The 22,789-nt window shown below is 47.0% G+C and overlaps 1 protein-coding gene across 1 annotated transcript in view; it reads left to right on the top strand.

Moving 5' to 3' along the window:
* The window catches only part of B9D1 (B9 domain containing 1), a 56,679-nt gene that overhangs the window by 19,412 nt on the left and 14,478 nt on the right, over positions 1 to 22,789 (top strand). The gene's annotated exons all lie outside the window — the stretch shown is intronic.

The following is a 22,789-nucleotide window of genomic DNA, read 5'->3' as shown; positions in this document are numbered from 1 at the left end:
CGGCCAAAAAATCGTGGTACTTGTGTAGTTTCACGGCGACGCCGCACGCACAGTCTGTCTCAGAAACTTGGCAGCTTGCCAGAAGCTCTGTTTTACTGTGTGCGTGCCGCTCTAGCTCTGTTTAACTGTGCGCGTGCCGCTCTAGCTGTAAGCTACGTATTGTAAGCTACGTTATCAACGTAGCGCCGTGCAGCAGCAGCGCGCTGCCCAGGCGCTGACAGGTCACTGTGATACTTGTAGTTCCACAGTGAAATAGGCAGTCCTGCGCACCGCTGACAACGGGGACATGTAAAAGTGGACACCCCGGCACACCGCTGACGTGCTGGGGCTTCTAAACCGTCCCCCATGTAGATGCAAAAATTTAGGCGCAAAACCGTCTGAATCCAGACGCCCTGCAAGCCGCTAAGATGCGGGGTTTCTGGATTTAGATGCTTAAGCGTCTGAATCTAGGCTCCCTGCAAGCCGCTAAGGTGGTGGGGCATCTAAATTTAGACGCTAAAGCATCTAAATTTAGTTGGGTCTAGGGGTACACTATTAAACCTGTTCACAATGACATTAGTCGACGCAACAGCTGTCGACCTTGTAAATTCCACTATCCATGTCAACCCGAAGCGTGGCGAGGTCCGACCGACCTTTCCATACCCCCACTATCCACGTCGGCGTGGAGTTGATTTTATAAAGTGTGGCGAGCCACCGAGCCGTAAGCGTGGCGAGCGCAGCAAGGGGACGCGGATACCTGTGAAGCCTGCGAGGGGACGCGTATACCTGCGCTCGCCACGCTTCGGGCTCGCTGCGCTTGCTACACTTTATAAAGTCAACTCCACGCCGACGTGGATAGTGGGGGTATGAAAAGGTCATAGCGCTAAATCCAGATACCCCCCTTCTTGATAGCGGTGTGTCGGGGTGTCGCAGGGAGTCTGAGTTTAGACGGATTTAGACGCTACGCTGATAACGTAGCGCTGCGATGAGAACAGCTACAGCGGTATGCGCACAGAGTCTGGCAAGCTGCCAAGTTTCAAACGCGGTGGCGCCGTGAAACTACACAAGTACCAAAATCTTTCTAGTGTGTGGGGGCCTTTATAATCAAGGGCGACATCTGCCACTGCTACTTATTTGGTCTTTGGGATCGTATCATCCGAACCCCCTTCAGTTTATTAACTTGGTGAGATGACCTATATCTGTCATAACCAGTGTCCTGTACACCAGAAACCAGGGTAATGTACAGAGATACCGTCCGCTGGTCTGTCCCGCGCAGATTCACAAGGCTTTTACATAACAGCCAAACAGGAGAAACAACACCCCCTGCTACAGTCTAGGCTCCCATGACCTTTCCAACGCACTTATCTCCAACATGACCCTGTACAGTGTGGTATCAGCATCCGTAGACCCCACTGAGTGACAGTGATTTCCAGAGGCCTCGTGTATACCTGAAAGTACGCTGTGTATTATTCATGATCACATTCTTAGATTGCTGTATGTAACAGTGGGGCAGATGTATTAAGCCTGCTAAAGTGTAAAGCGATTATTTCCTTGTCTTTTAACGACGACACTGGTGATTCGTGGAGAATTAATAATGCCTCAGTGATGTCACTGGTAATTCCTAGTGAATTGATAGCACCTCAGTGATGTCACTTGTTCATGATAAGTCTAGTTACTGGTCATTCCTCATACATTTATAGTGACTCAGTGATGTCACTGGTAGTTCCTGGTGAATTGATAGCACCTCAGTGATGTCACTTGTTCATGATAAGTCGTGTTACTGGTCATTCCTCATACATTTATAGTGCCTCAGTGATGTCACTGGTAGTTCCTGGTGAATCAATAATACCTTAGTGTTGTCACTAGTAATTTGGTGCACTGCGCCTGAGCAGGACCCAGTGAGCGCATTCTACGCCGTCAAACGCAGTGCCCCTTAAGCTTTTTTAAGGGGGGCACCAAATTTCAACTTGCCTCTGGGCATCTTACGCCTCTGATGAAATCCCAGCTGCCAGTGGATTACTGTAAAGGTCCCATATTTATACCAGGGACTCCCTGTTCCTAGGGCTCCCTTCTCTATAAGTCATGTGGTCAGGATTTCTTTACTCCTTCACCTGTGATTGGCCCCCTGTGTTTATGTGTAACATCCACTCGCATGCCCTGTGTGCGAATTGCACTTGTGATAGGCTGGCAGCAGCCAACCATTCGCAAGGCAGGGTTTGGTTGATTCGCAAGGGTGCAAATTCGCACCCGAGCGAAACAACCAGAATAACCCCCTTATGTGTTCTAGTCAGATTAGTCGTATGCATGAGATTTATCTGGAATGCAGTGGTGGTGTTACAGTGGTTGGTGAGGGTTCCGAGCCACAGGAAACCCACCCTAAGTGCACACCTGTTTTATCTCCAGTCTATACCACAATCTTGATATCAATACCTACATAAGAGTACTCTGTCATGTATGTACATATGCAGTACTGTATTGTTATGCATATGTGCAGTACTGTATATTATGTATGTATATACGTAGTCCTGTATGTTATCTATTACCCCTTTCACGTCACAAACCTGGACCAGGCTCAGATCCTTATTTAGCGCTTTTTAGACCCAGGTTATTCCCCGGTTGGTGCGTTATTGGGGAATGCTCTGCGAATTCGGTGCAGGCACCGATGTTGTCTGCGCATACCTTTAGACGAATATACGCATGTGCGGACATCTTTGGCAAGTTTGACAGCCGCTGAGTCGTTCGCACAGAGGGGGGCGGGCAGGGGGCGGGCAGGTGGCTGTTGCATGGGAGCGCCCAGCGTTTCCTGGGCGTTCCCGCAAAAACGGTGCGTGTCCTCATGTGAATGTAGGCGTGTCCAAACCTGCTCAGGGCGGGTGGCTGATGTCACATGACGTCAGCGTCCACCTCGAATTCGGCCAGGTCCTGACTGACTTTTATTTGCAAACGGGTAAAAAAATCATTCACCGGTCGGCGACCATTAATAGATTTTTTGCCCATACGGCTGCATGTGAGGGATGTGTAAGCATGCACATCCATTCACATGAAACCGCGACCATTCGTATGGTGAAGGGGCGGGCATTCGCTCGCCCCGCAGGTGCCGTTTACCTGTGAACTAGTCTGAACTAGGACCACAGTTTGTGATTCTTCCTTAGCCCTGATCCACATCATCTTTGAGCAGGAAGTGCACATGTGCTTAGGCTAGTGACATGGAAACAGGAACAGCCAATCACCTTCCTTTTTCACAGACCCAGGTCGAATAACCCAGGTTGGTCGACGTGGGTTATTGACTAGTGGCGCTTTCATACTGCATGTAGACCCAGCAATGACCCAGGTTATTTATGTGATATGGAAGGGGTATAAGTAAGTGTCCTGATATGCAGTGGGATGGGAGAAGTCATCAAAAACACAGCACGGAGCCAGATTGATGCTTTTGCTGTGACATTCATGTATTCTTCCTAACAACAGATAATCCATCAGGCAAACTAGGAGGGTTCTGTGGGGCACAGTCGCGGCCTGGAGGGTTCTGTGGGGCACAGTCGCGGCCTGGAGGGTTCTGTGGGGCACAGTGGCGGCCCAGAGGGTTCTGTGGGGCACAGTCGCGGCCTGGAGGGTTCTGCGGGGCACAGTGGCGGCCTGGAGAGCACAGTGGTGGCCGGGAGGGTTCTGCGGGGCACAGTGGCCACCTCGAGGGTTCTGCGGGGCACAGTGGCGGCCTGGAGGGTTCTGCGGGGCACAGTGGCGGCCCGGATGGTTTTGTGGGGCACAGTGGTGGCCCGGAGGGTTCTGCGGGGCACAGTGGCGGCCCGGAGGGTTCTGCGGGGCACAGTGGCGGCCCGGAGGGTTCTGTGGGGCACAGTGGCGGCCCGGAGGGTTCTGTGGGGCACAGTGGTGGCCCGGAGGGTTCTGTGGGGCACAGTGGTGGCCCGGAGGGTTCTGTGGGGCACAGTGGCGGCCCGGAGGTTTCTGTGGGGCACAGTGGCGGCCCGGAGGTTTCTGTGGGGCACAGTGGCGGCCCGGAGGTTTCTGTGGGGCACAGTGGCGGCCCGAAGGTTTCTGTGGGGCACAGTGGCGGCACCGGAGGATTCTGTGGGGCACAGTGGCGGCCCGGAGGGTTCTGTGGGGCACAGTGGCGGCCCGGAGGGTTCTGTGGGGCATAGCAGTGGCAGATATCATAGCCTAGCCTTTTCTAATGTAGAGCCTCTCCATGCATCTCCTCACCATTCCTAGGGGCATCATTGTTAATAATTTCACCTATAGAAAGCGGTTTCCTGTACTCTGTGGAATACTTGGCGTTCTGTCACGTTTTACCCCTGAAAACATGTTTGTCTGTGTATTTGTGCATTTCAATTTATTGTCTTCCATCAAGGGAACATTCGGCCCCATAGAAAAGAGCCACTTGGCTATTCTAGTCTACCAATGTGTAAGAATGGATGGCCTCCGGCATAGATTCAATAGTCAGCCGCAAGCTCTTATACACGAGTGGCTGTAGCATTGTCTTGTTGCTGGTCCTAATCATTGTCAATCGAGTGTTTACTGCTTACCGCCAGAGGTTACGCGGCATCTTCTCGTTCCATAATGCCACCACTCATACAGAGCCTTTTGTATCTCACCCACTGTGTGCGGCATTAGTCACTGCATTAGACGGAGTTTATCATTAGCTATATACAGATTATACATGTTTCGGGTTTAACAATAACTTCAAGATAACCCTACCTATTCTTACATTAATATAATAATATACGTCAGAAGATAATGGTAATGACCACCGTCATCCCTGTGCTGCGTCCATTACTGGAGCACCTACTTCAAGACCCCGGCTGTCCAGTTATAGTATTTATAATTTGTATTGATTGATTGTTTATGGTATTGATCATGTTGATATTCATATAGTTTACATGCTGATCATGTAGACATTGTGAATATATGCGTGACCACGTATAGGATTAGCGCCAGGGTTAGAGCCGTAACACTGGGAAACCGCTGCGTCGGCATGGCCACTATCAACATTATGACCATGTGAACATATCTTGCGTCTGCATTTTGAATGATGACGTGTACATACAGTCAGGGGCGGATCCAGGATAAAATGACAGGGGGGGCACCATGATAAAAGAGGGTTTAGGTGGGGGAGGGGCGATGATATTGGTGGTGCCAGTGTACATGCTAAGAGAGCGGCAGAGAGAGGGTGGGAATGGGATTAAAAATAGGCCCTGGCATTTAAAGTATGCAGGCCCACCATGGCGACAAAAGTGAAGGATGCAGTTGTGCGCGCTCCGGAAAAGGGGGTGTGGCCTCTCAACAAGGGGCATGTCCTTGAGTGTAGTGTACAACACTATATACAACTTCTACACATTATGCAACAAAATACTAGACCCCACTATACTTGCCCCTTACACATGATGCCAAATGGAATGAGCCAAAATTCACATAATGCCACATGGTTTTTGTCAAAATTCACATAATGCCACATGGATTGAGCCAAAATTCACATAATGCCACACGGATTGAGCCAAAATTCACATAATGCCACACAGATTGATCCAAATTCAAAAAATGCCACACGATTTGAGCCAAAATTCACATAATGCCACACAGATTGAGCCAAAATTCACATAATGCCACACAGATTGATCCAAATTCAAAAAATGCCACACGATTTGAGCCAAAATTCACATAATGCCACTAGGATTGAGCCAAAATTCACATAATGCCACACACATTGAGCCAGAATTCACATAATGCCACACAGATTAAGCCAAAATTCACAATACGCTTCATAAACAGGGACATTGTCCACCAAAGGCGCGCATTAAACATTTACACCATAATGTCCATTGTACGTTAAGTTACACGCCATTATATCCATTATGTATTATGCCAAACACCATAATGCCTATTAAAAATTATGCTACATAAGTGCTGCTTATCTACATGCTCATTGCCAAGGGTTCCATGCTCATTGCCAGAGGTTCCATGCTCGTTGCCATGTGGGATTACATGCTCATTGCCAAGGGAGAATACATGCTCGCGGTAAATGGGGGACAGCCGCCGCCAGGCAGAAGTGATAGCCACTGATAGTGGCAGAGCCTGGCTGTATTCAGAGCACTGCAGGTCCCGGCTAGTTGAAATAATACCCCATTCACACCAGAAAATGCATTCCCAGGTTGGCCCCCTTTACACCAGCCTAGTCCGTGCATTTTCTGGTGTGAGGGGGAGAGAAACCCCCCCCCCTCCCCCTCTTTAACCAGTTATCTCATTTAACCGGCTATATCTTCGGCACCAACTGACCCATTTACATGAGACAAGTATCATATTGATTTGAGTGGGCTTTGAATGATATTGGTCCAGTGAAACTGAAACGTTTGGTTCCAGAGTAATCTGCCATCAAAGAACATGAACAGCCATGAAATTACATTTAAAAAAAAAAAAATTGGTTTACACGCAATATCTCTTGAACCGATTGACCGATATGGACCAGCCTGGTATCATATTGAAGGCCCAGCGATTTGGAATTGAATGAGATCAACCACAAGCTGTGATGCCAGGGAGGGAACTGGCAGCCGTCGGAACTAGGTGGGGGTCGGAATTGCCGGGTCCCATATTATCCTATGGGGAAAAAACGTTACAGCTTTGCCAGGCGATATCTTTGGTTCCCGGGGGGCTAGAGACAAGGGGCTGGGCTCGTTGGAAAGCCCTGGTCCTCAGCTACAAAATGAAATGACAGGGGGGGGCACGTGCCCAGGTGCCCCCCCCCCCTGAATCCGCCACTGCATACAGTGCATCGGCAAAGTATTCACAGCGCTTCACTTTTTCCACATGTTGTTATGTTACAGCCTTATTCCAAAATGGAATGAATTCTTTTTTTTTTTTTTTCTGAAAAATGACAACGTGAAAAAAAGTCTGGGGGAGATTTTTGTAAATTGATTAAAAACCAGTAAGCCCGCTCAAAGCAAATGCTTCGAAAGCTAGTCTGCTACCTTGTGATTGCCTCTGTGTTTGTGCATGTGTGAGAGAGAAAGAGATGTAGTTTCACTTGCTGACAACAGATGGCAGTGCTTCGGAGACACACCGACACTAGGCATATATATAGAGAGAGATGATCAGAAACTAAGAAATCACATGTACATAAGTATTCACAACCTTTGCTCCATAATTTGTGGATGCACCTTTGGCAGCAAGTACAGATTCAAGTCTTTATTAATATGGGCCCTTATTCTGGTTCACTCGCAAAGGCAAATTCCTTCTCAAATGGACAGAACCAGGTCCACTGCAGTGAGTGAGATCTATATTGCAGTGTAAAAATAAAGCAGTCAACATTTTTCCTGCACAGAAACAAAATAACTCCCCCAAATCGAATTCTCTCTCTGCACAAGTTACATCTGCCCCCCTGCAGTGCAGCATGGTTTTGTCCATTTGAGAAGGAATTGCCTTTGCGAGTGAACCAGAATAAGAGTCTTGATGCCACAAGCTTGGCACATCTATCTGGCCTCACACCTGGACTCTGTCTGGGCCACTCAAGGACATTCACTGAGTTGTCCTGAAGCCACTCCTTTGATATCTTGAAACAAACTAACAAAATGTGAAAAAGTGGAGCGCTGTGAATACTTTCCGGATGCATTGTACCATACCCGGTACTTTATGTCCATTGGAAGGGGATATTTACATACCAGGGCAAGGATATTAAAATGTTAATTAATCAATAAAGAGTATTTTGACCCTTGCATATTCCGTTAGGTGATATCTTGTGAGATTAAGACTGTAGTCTTATTTACCAACACCTACCCTTAAGACAACAAACTATTTGTTTACACCAGTGTATAAAATATTTAAGATATAGAATATAAAATATTTATCTGCTCACCGATTTTGCAACTCACAGCTAGTGCTGGTCATTACAACTCATTGTCATTCACCACCTCAGCCACTAGGGTGTACCAGCTGTTAGCATCACAAAGCGGCCAAAGAAATGGTCACTTTGCAGCATAAGTCACTAGATTTATCTAAGAGGATATTATTATAAACATTAATTGCGACATACTCTTATCGGGAATATAACAATAGTGTATTTATGCTTTTTAAGGCTCTGACCTTTTACTGAGATAAGAATCTGTTCCATCTACAAAACATGGTGACTCAGACCGGCTTCGGAGCACGTTGTCTGTGGTTGTGATAAGATTTATAATGGAGAAAGGGGGTTTGCCAGCGCTCAGTTACCTGTTGAGCGAAGGGGCTGCACAGTAATGAGTTGTCAAGACCCACAGAGAAATAGTAGCAAATAAATTATACTATGCGCTCTCCTTCTGACAGAATTCTGCCTGTGTGCAGAAGTCTGTCCTGTGGTATAAAGGTGTAACAATATGTGCTGACAACTGTCGGCTTAATGTAATGGAGGGTAGTGACCGAGTAATGATGGGTCAGGAGGCAGTGTTTGAGAAAGCACCGTTGCTTTATTGATTGATGAAAATAATAATAGAGATAATAAAGTGTGAGTGCAAGTCCTGATCCCACTGGTGTGGGGATAAGTCACTGAGGGGGAAGGGGGATGAGGGAGGGGGTGATGGCAGCACGGGTGTCTGTGCTGTTGACCGGTCATGCTTGGTAAGTACGTCCGCAAGTGCAGACAGGGGGAGAAAAGAGTTAGTGGATAAGTGAAGCACAGGGGGTGGTGCAGGGGGCTGGCGTCCCGTCCCCCCGCAGTGCACCTCTCACCTGTGGAAGACAAAAACACATATCAGGTATTACCACATGACCCCACATCCAAATTCAACAAAGAACTCCATGATTTACTCAACACAGGCCATAGGACTGGAATCCTCAATAAAGCAGAACACAACTTCATCAGACAAACACATCCAAAAATTCCCATTTTTTTATTACCTACCTAAAATACACAAAAACCTACAAAAACCACCTGGACGACCAATAATCTCAGGCATTGACTCCATTAGCTCCAACTTAGCACAGTACACTGACACCTTCCTTCAAGATATTGTAAAAAACCTACCATCGTACATAAGAGACACCACGGACATCATCACCACCCTCCAAACAATAGAATGGCAAGAAGACTACTGGCTGGTCATCAGTGACGTCACATCACTTTACACTGTTATCAATAGAGACAGGATTATATGCATTTGCATATTTGCATATGCATTTGCATATTTTGCCCATTCTCACTGGTTATTGCATATTTTACCTAAAATCTGGTGATGGTGCATATTTCAGGCCCTGCCCCCTTTCCACCCGCGAGTCACAGCACTGCTTTGCCCTGCTGCTGCTGGCCAGGTAGTGGTAGAGTGTGCAATCTGGGGCAATATGTGCGCAGTGTTTGGAACCTTGGATGTACGCTATGTCTGACACTGCTCTAGGCTGCCAATCCATGTTGATAAAAGTCAGTCGGGGCGGATGCCATTACATAGTGCCTGAACCTTTGCCTGCCTCTGGCCTGGGACTTTACACCAAGAGACAGACTTCTGCAGCAGAGGAGGCAGGCAGAAGGGTTGTGACATCACGCGGCACTGAGGAAATGTCGTGTCACAGTGAATATGCGGCGCAGGGAGGAAGCCTTCCACTGCGCCGCCCTCACATGCTATGCTGACATTTGATCCATTGGCGCTGGAGATGAGGGTCTGTGTAGTTGATGCAAGAAGAGCTTTGGATGCTGCAGTCTGCTGTAGCAGCCAGGAAGAAAAAAAATCCTGTGTATAGCGCTAGACATCTGCAGATGCTGTGGGCCTATTTTTGAGGTTTATTTGCAACTAATTTTATGATGATTTTTAAATAAATAAGTAAAAAATTACTTTTTTTATTGTTTAATGTAGCATATTTTAACACTTTACATGCATATTTAAAGTATTTTTCATGCATATTTGCATGCATATTTCAAGCTTTTTATGTTGCATATAATCCTGTCTCTAGTTATCAAACATCACCAAGGTCTTGACAGTACCAGACACTTCCTCCAGAAAACACAAAAATTACAACAGGACCAAATACAGTTCATCATTGACTCCATTGAATACATATTACACCACAATTATACATGGTTCAACGGCACTTTCTACCTACAGACAACAGGGACCGCCATGGGATCAAAAGTGGCGCCCAGTTACGCTAACCTTTTTATGGGCAAGTGGGAGGAGGACTACATATGGGGTGAGCGTGACTGGAGCGCCAATTTGATCCTATGGCGGCGGTATATAGATGACTGCATTTTCATTTGGAAGGGCACTTACAACTCATTACAACAATTCATGCAATATCTCAACGACAATGACAGAAATCTGCAATTCACTTCAATAGCTAGCCAAACCACAGTACAATTCCTTGACTTAGAAGTTTTCATAGAATCCAACAAAATACACACAAAAACATACAGGAAACAGGTGGACGTGAACAGTTACATTCTCTACAATAGCGGGCACTACAAACCATGGCTTAAAAATATCCCCAGAGGACAGTTCCGCCGCATTAAACGGAACTGTTCTAAAAATGATGATTTTCACACACAATCCATACAACTCAGGGAACAGCTCCTAGATAAACAATATGACCAGGACATAGTTGACAAAGCATACAAAGACATAGATGCCATGGACAGATCCGCCACCCTGATTAACAAAAACCCTACTGACACACAGACGACACAGGAAATCAATTTCATAACACAGTTCAACCAATCCTCCGACCAACTTAGGAACATATTGAGCAAACATTGGCACATACTCAGACAGGACCACCAACTCAAGGACATTCTACCAGACAGGCCCAGACTTATATTCCGCAAAACACCCGACCTCAGACAGAAACTCGTCAAAAACCACATCAAACCCAAAGAAAACAGACAAACCACACTTACCGACAAGAAAGGTTTCTTCCACTGTGGTCGTTGTGCTTGATATAAAAACCTGACCAATCTTTCCACAAAAATCTCACCGACATGGACCTCCACTACCACCAATCTATCATTTAAACACAGACACCAACTGTCATGTGAGACTAAAGGGGTCATATATCTCCTAAGGTGTCCCTGTGGATTGGAATATGTCGGCAGAACCACGAGGCCCCTTAAAGTGAGACTTTACGAGCACATCCGAAACATAAAAATGGGTTACACTAAACACAGCGTGTCAATGCACTTCAAAGAGACACACAGCTCTAACCCCAAGGGACTAGCTTTTACCGCAATAGAAGCCCCCGACATTAATTGGAGAGGGGGGGACCACACAGACATCCTAAATAAAAGAGAACTATTTTGGATGTTCACCCTAAAAACACTGCATCCCATGGGCCTTAACATTGAATTCAATAATGGTACATTGGGCTAACAAAAAGAGCCCCTTGCATGCCCTATTCATCACAGGCCATCCTTGATGCACTTAGTGTGCTAAAACCCATGCACCATTTAAAAACTTGCCAAACAGTAACTTATTGCATAATCCCAAATGAAGGGAGGCTACACACCAGGCAATTAAGGACTGCAATCTCCATGACAGGCTGCTGCAATCACGCAACCTCATCATGAACACTCCCACAAGTGACTGTAGCCTATCAGAGACACAGAGGGCGGGATCACCTTTTGCAATAAATTAACTGACATTTACCATGGCTCACTATCCTTGAAGAAGACCGCACAGCGGTTGAAACGCGTTGGACACAGCATAACATCCACCACCTTCACACCAAAGCCTCCTCCCGGCTGGGAGTAGAGCCTGCAGTACAGACGCCACTGAACGCGGCTAGGGTCGCCCTGGCAACCAGGCGCCGGGACCCGGAAATCGCGCTCGACCGCGTCACTGCAGAGCCGAGCACACAGCGTCGTCCACACGCTGTCAGTGCTGCGGCTGAGGATTACTACAAGAACGCCACGGGACCTCCGTGCTTCAGAACACAGGTGAGAGGTGCACTGCGCAGGGACGGGACGCCAGCCCCCTGCACCACCCCCTGTGCTTCACTTATCCACTAACTCTTTTTTCCCCCTGTCTGCACTTGCGGACGTACTTACCAAGCATCACCGGTCAACAGCACAGACACCCGTGCTGCCATCACCCCCTCCCTCATCCCCCTTCCCCCTCAGTGACTTATCCCCACACCAGTGGGATCAGGACTTGCACTCACACTTTATTATCTCTATTATTATTTTTATCAATCAATAAAGCAACGGTGCTTTCTCAAACACTGCTTCCTGACCCATCATTACTCGGTCACTACCCTCCATTACATTAAGCCGACAGTTGTCAGCACATATTGTTACACCTTTATACCACAGGACAGACTTCTGCACACAGGCAGAATTCTGTCAGAAGGAAAGCGCATAGTATACTTTATTTGCTAAGATTTATAATGCCTTATGCACACACAGATTGGCTTGGTCTGGGTGTATTGACATTAAAGCGCACATTAGATACCAATTGTAAAGCACAACCAAATGCTCTGGCGCTATAGATGTAACTGCTAAATAAATACATTTACTAACATACATATTTGTTAGGAGTTTATTATAAACCTCATACTGGGGTACATGTAATGGGGATCATATACTCTGATCTACTTAATACTCCGGCTTCCTCCCACAATCCAAAAATATACTGGTAGGTTACTTGGCTCCTAACAAAATTACCTCTAGAATGTCTGTGTGTGCTTGTACATGTGGTAGAGAATATAGATTGTAAGCTCCACTGGGGCAGGGACTGATGTGAATGTTCAACTATACTCTGTACAGCGCTGCAGAATATGTGTGCGCTATATAAGAAACTGGTAATAAATAAATAAATAGGCATGTCTCAATGGTTATGGAGGAGGAGGGGTGGGGGGGAGGGGGTGTGTATCGTACCAGCACATAAATGTCGGGACACAGCGCTTCTTACGTCGACTCTTTACCAGTGTGAAGCAGGAAGCAATAGCTTTGAGATTTATAAACATCTCCAATTCCGAAATAAGGAAAGTTCCCCCTGCGGCAATCCCTGCTAGAGCCTACAGCACATCAGCCTAATCGAATCGCTGTGTCCCAGGACCCCCCCCCCCCCTCTCCCCGGTGAGCTTCACTGGGCATGTGCGAGATCTCACTATTATTGCGTGAAGCCCGGAGCCGTCAGCCGCACTGCTGCCATGTATGCGCAACATCACCTGCAGCGGTCGGTAACTGTAGGTGTCAGAATGGTCAGCTCTAGCACCTTTCTTACATTGCTCTGTGTACAGTGTGCTATCTTGTACATAGACAAAGTTGTATAGAACACACTTCTCCGAGGCGCAATCCACACATATAACGTGCGCTGATACCACTTCTCTGCCATAATGCAAGATAACACATGTACATACTAGATATTACAAGGGTGCATGTATGGCCTTCCTATAGCCGATGTAGTATACATACTCATTGTCTGGTGCCTTTTTCCAATGAGATGCATATATGATTAATGTGTTGATCTTGTAGATGTTTATGTGTGTGTGTGTGTGTAATTCCCTAATAAATCCCTCAGAGTATTGCTGATATTGCAGACGGAGCAGCGTAGAATGATATTCTGTGGGTATTAGAGTCTGCAGCGCTGAAGCCTTCCTTGGTATTTAGATTGTGTGGGCGGACTTGGTAAAGGGCACTACAGTAATCCCGCAGTGAGAGCTCTTGTTCTCAGACGGAACCACACACCAGTAAATGTGACTGCTTTTATGTACAGAGTTCTGACTGCGCTAGGATCCTGGTATGGGCCTGATTCACATTTGTAAGTAAAATAAGCAACTGGGCAAAACCATGCGGCATTGCAGGGGGCAAATGTAACCTGTACAGAGAGATAGTTAGATTTAGGTGGGGTGTGTCCAAACCAAAATCATGTACAAATACAGCTATCTAACTTTAGTGGGCTACATGCTAAAACGGTCAGTATTTACTCTGCACATTAAATATAATCCTTCCAAATCTAACTCTCTCTGCGCATGTTGCATCTGCCCCACCAGCATGGTTTGGCCCAGTTGCATCTGCCCCACCAGCATGGTTTGGCCCAGTTGCTTGCTTTTGCCGCTTTACTTACAAATAGCAATAGGATCCACTGTACACAGCAAGTGTTGGCTGGTGGGTGCCCTTTACTGGAGATGCTCCTGATTCGGAGGTGGAGGCAATGTTGTATGTACCAATGTCTAGCCGCTGCGCCTTTGTCACTTTGCACTGCGCGTGTGCTGCAATCGTCTTATGATGGCGATCACAGTCTGGATTTATTTTTGAAGTGACAACCATGCTGAGGGTTACTCAGTAGGCCAATGTTAGACCAGTGGTTGCGTCTGTCTACACCAGGCATGTCCAAACTATGGCCCTCCAGCTGTTGAGCAACTAAAAGTCCCATCATGCCTTGCCACAGTTTTGCTATTAGGGAATGCTAAAACTGTGGCAAGGCATGCTGGGATGTGTAGTTTCACAACAGCTGACGGGCCATAGTTTGGACATGCCCGGTCTACACAATAGGAAAGGGCATTGATGCTATTGCCATCGATGGCGTTAGTACAAACAGTCATGGATGGCAGCATAATATCTAATGGATGACCATTGACATTTTTGACTATCGATGGTCATCTGTTTTCTTTGACTAGCCCATGGGCCAATCAGAATCTAGGGGTGGGGCTTTACGGGTGCCGAGGGTGGAGATCTGCTCTGTGTCCCTGCACCTTAAAAAAAAACTATTTGGTTATGATGTTCCATCGATGGAGGAGAAGCATTTGGTTCTCCTCCAATCGATGGCAAAACTATTCTACATTGGTCTTAAACCATCAATGATTTTGAATCATTAATGGCCGATGGCCATCCGTACTACACAAGCAGCGGATCAGAGATGCTTCCTGACTAATCCCAGCCCACGTAACTCCTTACAGCCTCCTGCAATGTCCAAAGTTCCTGCATGACAAGGAGCGTATACAATTGGTTTTCTGGGCAGCAGAAAACCCCCCAAGGGTGCCCCTGATAGCAGTGTGTGGCTTGAGGCTCCCGCATCATCGCCGACCCCCGCCGCTCATCTGCTGGTATTATTCCTGCTATGGAAAGCCGTCCATCCCCGGGAAAATCGCTTAGATGGGCGACAATCGTTCATTGTGTACGCACTGAGCGATTTTCAGCCCAGCAATTTTCCACATCATCGCTGCCCTCCTGTCCATACACACTGGGCGCCTTTACCTGCTCCCGATGATTGCAGTGGCTCCCAGCTTCTGGCAGTAATGTGATGCTCCGAACAGACCCTTCCAGTCTGTGACTTCTCACTTAGCTTCTGTCCCCGGCTCATCTAGGGCCTGATTCCAAGGTGCAGGCATTTCAGCCGCATCAACAGCTCCTGTACAAAACTAGATATGAGCGCATATTGCACTGAATTGCTCAATGCTGAGTATGCAGACCCCAACGCATGCATAATTCCTAAACGTCACAAGTTCCATCCGCCCGGCATACTGGTGTGCAGCACTGAATGAGGCCCGTAGTGTCGCTTTTATATACGCCCTGACCAATAGCTTCACTGCCTCCCAGAAGATCAGTGCAATCCTCCCCCTCTGGCTCGTTCTTCCCGATGAACTGATTGGGTGCGAGTTGGATCTGTGCGCTAACCTCCAGCTGATCATGGCCCAGATGTGCTACAGATGGCGATTGAAGACAGTATTGCTCAGACCTCCCAATGCATCTGGCTGGTGATTCAAAAAGATTCATGTATATGCGGCATTTGTATGCATGTTGTACGGTAATAACCGTGTGTATACAGCATCCTCGTGTCTTCAGGTGCAATCAGAGGGAAGCGGTCATCTATTAAAATGAACTTAGGTCTACAGTCATTAGGTCGACCCGACTAGGTCGACTGGCAGGAAGGTCGACCTGACTTAAGGTCGACATGGGCCAAGGTCGACATGACTTAAGGTCGAATTTGCATAAAGGTCGACATGAGGAAGGTGGACTGGTCATAAGGTCGACATGGGTTTTTCACTGTTTTTTGAGCCGACATGTGCCGACAGGTGGTATTTCATGCCCTACCATCCACTAGGGCGTGGAGGAGGTTATTAAAGCTGCGAGGGTCCGATTCTCATTGCCAACTGTGTCCATGTCGACTGTGTCGACATTCGGGTAAAAAAACAGTGAAAAACCCATGTCGACCTTATGACCAGTCGACCTTCCTCATGTCGACCTTTATGCAAATTCAACCTTAAGTCATGTCGACCTTGGCCCATGTCTACCTAAGTCAGGTCGACCTTCCTGCCAGTCGACCTAGTGGGGTCGACCTAATGACTGTAGACCTAAGTGTGGTCTGACAGATGTCCCGATTCCCAATCAGAGACATAGCAATAGATACGTTTGTGCATGAAATTGTCTTGGAATAGAAATGATTGTAATCTAGCGGGTTGGGATCATTTGGTCTACAGCATGATGGTTGACAGTCATTAGGTCGACACCATTAGGTCGATATGGGAAAAGGTTGACATGGTTCTAGGTCGACCTGGGAAAAGGTTGACATGGTTCTAGGTCGAAAGGTCGTTAGTTCGACAATGTCTATGTCGACAGTCAAAAGGTCGACATGGGGTTTTCACTGGTTTTTTACCTGAATGTCAACACAGTCGACATGGACAAAGTTTCAAGTGCACCGCATCACTCGCTATGCATCGGGCACACTATTTTATTCTCCCACCCTAGTGGATGGTAGGGCATGAAATACCCCCTGTCGGCACATGTCGGCTCAAAAAATAGTGAAAAACCCCATGTCGACCTTTTGAATGTCGACCTAGACATTATCGAACTAATGACCCGTCGAACTAACGACCTGTCGAACTAATGACCTTTTGACCTAGAACCTTGTCGACCTTTTGCTATGTCGACCTTTTCCCATGTCGACCTAATGACTGTCGACCATCATGCTGTAGACCAAATGACCACATCCCAATCTAGCTGGGGGGGGGGTTGAAGGTCGTTGTGTTTTCTGGGAACTTTTACAATACTGGCAGAAAAATGCCTCAACCCATTGAGTACCAACGTTGCGGTGAGAGATGTGCGGAATATCCGGTACATGCCTCCTTCTAGCACTAACACTCCGTCTGTCAGGAACTCAACAGTCGGGAATTCAATGTCGGAAAAGTCGGAGGATCGACGTGAACGTCACGGATTGTGAATTCGACAATCTGCGTATGTTTCCGAAAAAACGGATCCGTCTTGTTTCAAAGTCTGAACTGTTTAGTCAGAAACTGCCTTCAATGCTTTCGGAAATGGCAGCATTGAACATGCGGTGCCCATTTCCCCCCGGCAGAAATAGCGTCCGAGATTAAATACTCCCCCCCCCAATAGTTTTCTAATGGTGTCCTAATAGCAGGTTTCACTGAAACATCTGTCGTTACTTCTGTTCCCACATATGCACCTCCATAGTACATGGATTTGCGGTTGTGTATGATATCATTGGGGGGTGAGATTTGTGAGGTTGTGTATGATCTCATTGGGGGATGAGATAAGTGAGGTTGTGTATGATATCATTGGGGGGTGAGATTTGTGAGGTTGTGTATGATATCATTGGGGGGGAGAGAGTTTTGTGAGGTTGTGTATGATATCATTGGGGGTGAGATTTGTGAGGTTGTGTATGATATCATTGGGGGATGAGATAAGTGAGGTTGTGTATGATATCATTGGGGGGGGGGAGAGTTTTGTGAGGTTGTGTATGATATCATTGGGGGGGGTGAGATTTGTGAGGTTGTGTATGATATCATTGGGGGGTGAGATTTGTGAGGTTGTGTATGATATCATTGGGGGGGGGGAGAGTTTTGTGAGGTTGTGTATGATATCATTGGGGGTGAGATTTGTGTGGTTGTGTATGATATCATTGGGGGTGAGATTTGTGAGGTTGTGTATGATATCATTGGGGGATGAGATTTGTGAGGTTGTGTATGATATCATTGGGGGATGAGATTTGTGAGGTTGTGTATGATATCATTGGGGGGGGGGGAGAGATTTGTGAGGTTGTGTATGATATCATTGGGGGGGGGGAGTTTTGTGAGGTTGTGTATGATATCATTGGGGGGTGAGGTTGTGTATGATATCATTGGGGGGGGGGGGAGAGATTTGTGAGGTTGTGTATGATATCATTGGGGGGGGGGGGGAGATTTGTGAGGTTGTGTATGATATCATTGGGGGGGGTTGGTAAGATTTGTGAGTTTGTGTATGATATCATTGGGGGGGGTGAGATGTGTGAGGTTGTGTATGATATCATTGGGGGGGTGAGATGTGTGAGGTTGTGTATGATATTATTGGGGGGGGGGAGAGTTTTGTGAGGTTGTGCATGATATCATTGGGGGGAGAGATTTGTGAGGTTGTGTATGATATCATTGGGGGGTGAGATTTGTGAGGTTGTGTATGATATCATTGGGGGGTGAGATTTGTGAGGTTGTGTATGATATCATTGGGGGGTGAGATTTGTGAGGTTGTGTATGATATCATTGGGGGGTGATATTTGTGAGGTTGTGTATTATATCATTGGGGGGAGATTTGTGAGGTTGTGTATGATATCATTGGGGGGTGAGGTTGTGTTTGACATCATTGGGGGGAGAGATTTGTGAGGTTGTGAGTTATATAATTTGGGGGGGGGGGGGGGGTGAGTTTTGAAGTGACAAGAAAGAAAGAAAGACAAATGTCTTTGCCCAATCATTACGCTGGAAACATCAAGTACAACATACCTGGAATAACTCGCTAAAAATAAAATAGAATTTATGCCTGAAAGCTGCACTTCAAGCGGTCTATTTATGAAGCGGTGAGGATAGTGGAGATGCAATGTCAGTGGTGACGTTGTCTATGACCCCCCACATGTTCCATTGGGCTCTGATGCCTGCCAGACTCCTTACCATCATGTCTGAGGACACAATGGGGTTTATTTAATAAGATTAGAGTTCTAGTTAATTTGGGCTGTTGTTATGGGCAACCAATTAGATGTTATCTATTATCTTCCAGAAGGTGCTAAATAAATAGTAGATGCTGTTTGGGTGCACAATGCGTCCACTGAAATATCGTATGTCTATTAGTTGAAACATCAATATCGCAAATGAACAAATGTCGTCATACAAAGGGCTCGATCATATCAGCGATGAAGGGTGCTGGAAACGCACCGTAATTAATCCGACCTTCGCTGTGCCGAATTTGCTTACAATTGGTCACAACCCTGTGGAGGTGTGAGCACAACCCTGTGGAGGTGTGGGCACAACCCTGTGGAGGTGTGGGCACAACCCTGTGGAGGTGTGGGCACAACCCTGTGGAGGTGTGAACACTTTAAAGTAAATTCAGTCTGCTTTAAAGTGTGGCCGGTGCCGTGATAATGTGCGAGTGTGAATCATCCACACCTAATAGGATCTACCCCAAAGATGGATTATTGATGGCCGTCCCTGTGCTCTAGCATGTAAGTTCGCTCCCCGCTAAAGGTGTATACACACTGTGCAATTTTTTTGACCAATTTTGTTGAAAGACATTTCCCTTGAACCCAGTGTCCTGGACGAAAGATGTTGACGACAGACGAAAGATCTAGCTACAGTTTATAGGCTCTTTTTGAAAGATATCCAAATTGAGCTGCATGCACAGTTGACAAACAATCTTGATGAACAACTGGCGCGGGTATGCGCATTATCATTCGTCTTTCGCCGCAAACGCACAGAAAGATATTTTGACCAATATCGTTCAAAATGGCTGAAATGAACGAAATTGGTCAAAAAAGTTGGTCAAAAAATTGTACAGTGTATATGCACCTTAAGGATATTGCCACACAATTTTTAGGGGACACGGTCGACCACATGTATGTCCACCTTCATAGTCTCGACCCAATGAACCATGCCCATTTTGAGATTTACTCATTTGAGATCTTACATATATGAAAAAACAGAAATATTCCCTTAATAAAAAGACTTTCCGTTCCCTGCATCGGTCTGTGGCCGGGGACTAAGATCGTTTTGCAAAACAAACAAGTCATTTCTTTTATAAATACTATAAGAAAAAGCGTTTAATCCATTTGGAAAATGTTCATTGTTTGTTTTTATTAAATGAATTTCCTTTTCGGATGGAAGGGTTACATGTGAAATAATTGAAGTGTTTTCTTGCTGCGGGATCAGACCATCGAAGCACGCTTCCGAATAACGTAGGTAATGGATGTCCGTTCTAATCCAAGGGATGGGTGGCAAGCGGTGATCCTGTGCGCCCAGGTTCCCCTCTCTATTAGATTTGACAATCCATCCATTGATTTCCTGCATTGTTGTCATATCACGGTTCATTTCCAGTGCTATGATTTGGTCTTCTGGAAGATAACGCGTCGTCTTTTGCGCTTGTCAGATACAGATGGAGCCAGGCTCCCTCTTGCTGGCGAATCGCCAGACTGTCTCCGCTGGCGATCCGCCAGCAGCGAGGCGCTCCATCTGACTGAGACGCGCGTGCGTGTGAGTCTCAGTTTCCGGGCGGCAGGGCGACGGGAACCTGTCTGTCTCCGCTTTAGGGAGACGGACAGGGTTAGGGGGCGGGGTGGGGGGGAGCCGGCGGGGACCCGGGGGAAGCGCCGTCGGAAGGGGACGCATGCGCATCTCTTGCGCTTGCGTCCCCTTTCACAGATACAGATAGCGACTGTGGCGGCTGGCGTGGGATGGCGGCTGGCGATTCTGCCGCCATCCCCTGCAAAGACCAGCCCGGCTCCATCTGTACAAATACTTGACATTTGCTCATACCGCGCCATTCAATTACGTGTCGAAACTGCCATCTTGCCGAAAAGATGTCAGTTTTCGACATGAATAGATCGGAAGGGGTTCTGATCTATTCAATTCTATCTGTTGTTTTTCGGCAGGTCGAAATGTTTCAACCTGCAGAAAATCAGGTGGATTGACGGAATAGCCGCTAATCCACCTGCTTTTGATGGAAACACAGACCCGGAACCGCCCCGGCTCCTGCTGCCTCCCGCGCCAGCCGGGTGAGCATCAATCAGCGGCCACACCCGATTTGGCTGCTGCATTGAATAATGGATGCCGGATCCATTCCGGCAAAAAAAATTCGGAATGGATCCGGCATCAACTGAATGTATACCACCGCCTTCTAAAGTCTTGGCACATTAACGCCCAGCAGGAACGGTTCAGAATGCCTACTGGTGGCGTTTTGTTCCATACCTGTGCACCAAGGGGGCGATTTCGTCCCGTATGGTGTGCGTCTGCGCATGTGCAAACCCCCACAGCGAGAGCCTTCAGCAAATTTTTAATTCGCCGGGGAGCTCGCTGATTGACAGGGAAGGGCCGTTCCGATGGGCCTGCCCAGCGTTTTATGGGCGTACCCACAAAAATGGTGGTTGTGCCCATAGCTTACTTTTCACAACGTACTTCCTGTGACGTCAGCCACCCGCCTTCGGCAGGCAACTGCCCGCCTGCATTCGCATCGGACACGCCCAGGTAACGCTAGATCCTCCATGTAAACACCCCTTTCTCACCTCCATACCGCCCCCCCCCCCCACCTGCGCGAGTGCAACAGCGACTGTGCAAGTCGCTGAAGGCGCACACACAGCAGCCCTGCACATGCGAATATGTGCACACTGATTGCTAAAACATCGGTCCCCGGTGTGACTGAGTAAGTCAGAATGACCCCCATTGTGTGAAGGCAGGATAACCTCCACCAGTGACTGTTTCCTTTATCTGAGCTCTCATTGACATCTACTTGTATTGTGCCCACAGAACAAGCGCACAGCAGTCCTGACTAATAATTGCATGCACGCTTGTGAATACAAGATGATGCAGGATGTTTGATCTTGTTTGCAGTTCGGATCTGTAAAATATATAATGTGGCGCATTGCAGCATCTTTATCAGCGTTATGGAAACGAATGCAAATACAGACTAAGCAGGTCAGCCATGTGCGGTATACGATGGTGAACTGCCGGCTCTCTCATTCATGGCGTGAGAAGCCCACATGGCATAAGCACCTATAATACGTGGGTATTTAGGGGGTTATTTCACTCTTCCTGACAAAATCCTTCTTAGATGGACAAAACCATGTGCACTGCAGGTGGGGCAGATGTTACTTGTGCAGAGAGAATTATATTTGGATGGAGTTTTACTTCAAAGTGAGAGCTATATTGCTGTGTAAAAATAAAGCAGCCACTATTTACCCTGCATAGAAACAAAATAACTCACCCAAATCTAATTCTCTCTGCACATTTTACATCTGCCCCACCTGCAGTGCACATGGTTTTGTCCATCTAAGAAGGATTTTGTCAGAAAGAGTGAACTAGAATAAGGCCCTTATTCAGGGGTGCTTGCATGGTTTCCAGGACTCTCCTTTGAATGGATTTTCTCATAAGCCCAGGTAGACGACGGGTGGGGCTAGGGTTGGCACTCGTGTGAACTCGATGGGCACTAGGGTGGTAGATCCACATTGTGAAGAAGGAGCGTTGATTAAAAGCAACACTTGATTGGCCAGAAGTGGACCAATCAGGTGTCTCTTACGCAGTACACACCCAGGTGGCATCTGCTTGAACCTAACCCTCTGGCTTCACCTCCAGTGCCCATCAGACCCAGGTTGTAGCGGCTCAGTGTGTAGGTGCTGCGGCACTGAAAGGCGAAGTCATCAGGATTTTTGAAAATATTTTAAAGACGCGTATTTTAAAACCATTTTAACATTTAGGAAATTGATTTAGATACCCTTTTTTATGTTTGCATCGTCGACTGGGTCATTAGGTTGACACAAGCATTAGGTCGACATGGTTTTTTTTTTTTTCACTTTTTTTACTCAAATGTTGACAGTCGACAGGGACACTTAAGTGTAGCACCGCATCCCCTCTCAGCTCTGGGCCCCATAGCAGCTGCACCCCC

Source organism: Crinia signifera, chromosome 7, assembly GCF_055691185.1.
Source record: "Crinia signifera chromosome 7, ASM5569118v1, whole genome shotgun sequence".
Lineage (NCBI taxonomy): Eukaryota > Metazoa > Chordata > Amphibia > Anura > Myobatrachidae > Crinia > Crinia signifera.
The sequence above is the reverse complement of the archived record's forward strand: the minus strand, read 5'-3'. Positions and strand labels throughout refer to the sequence as shown.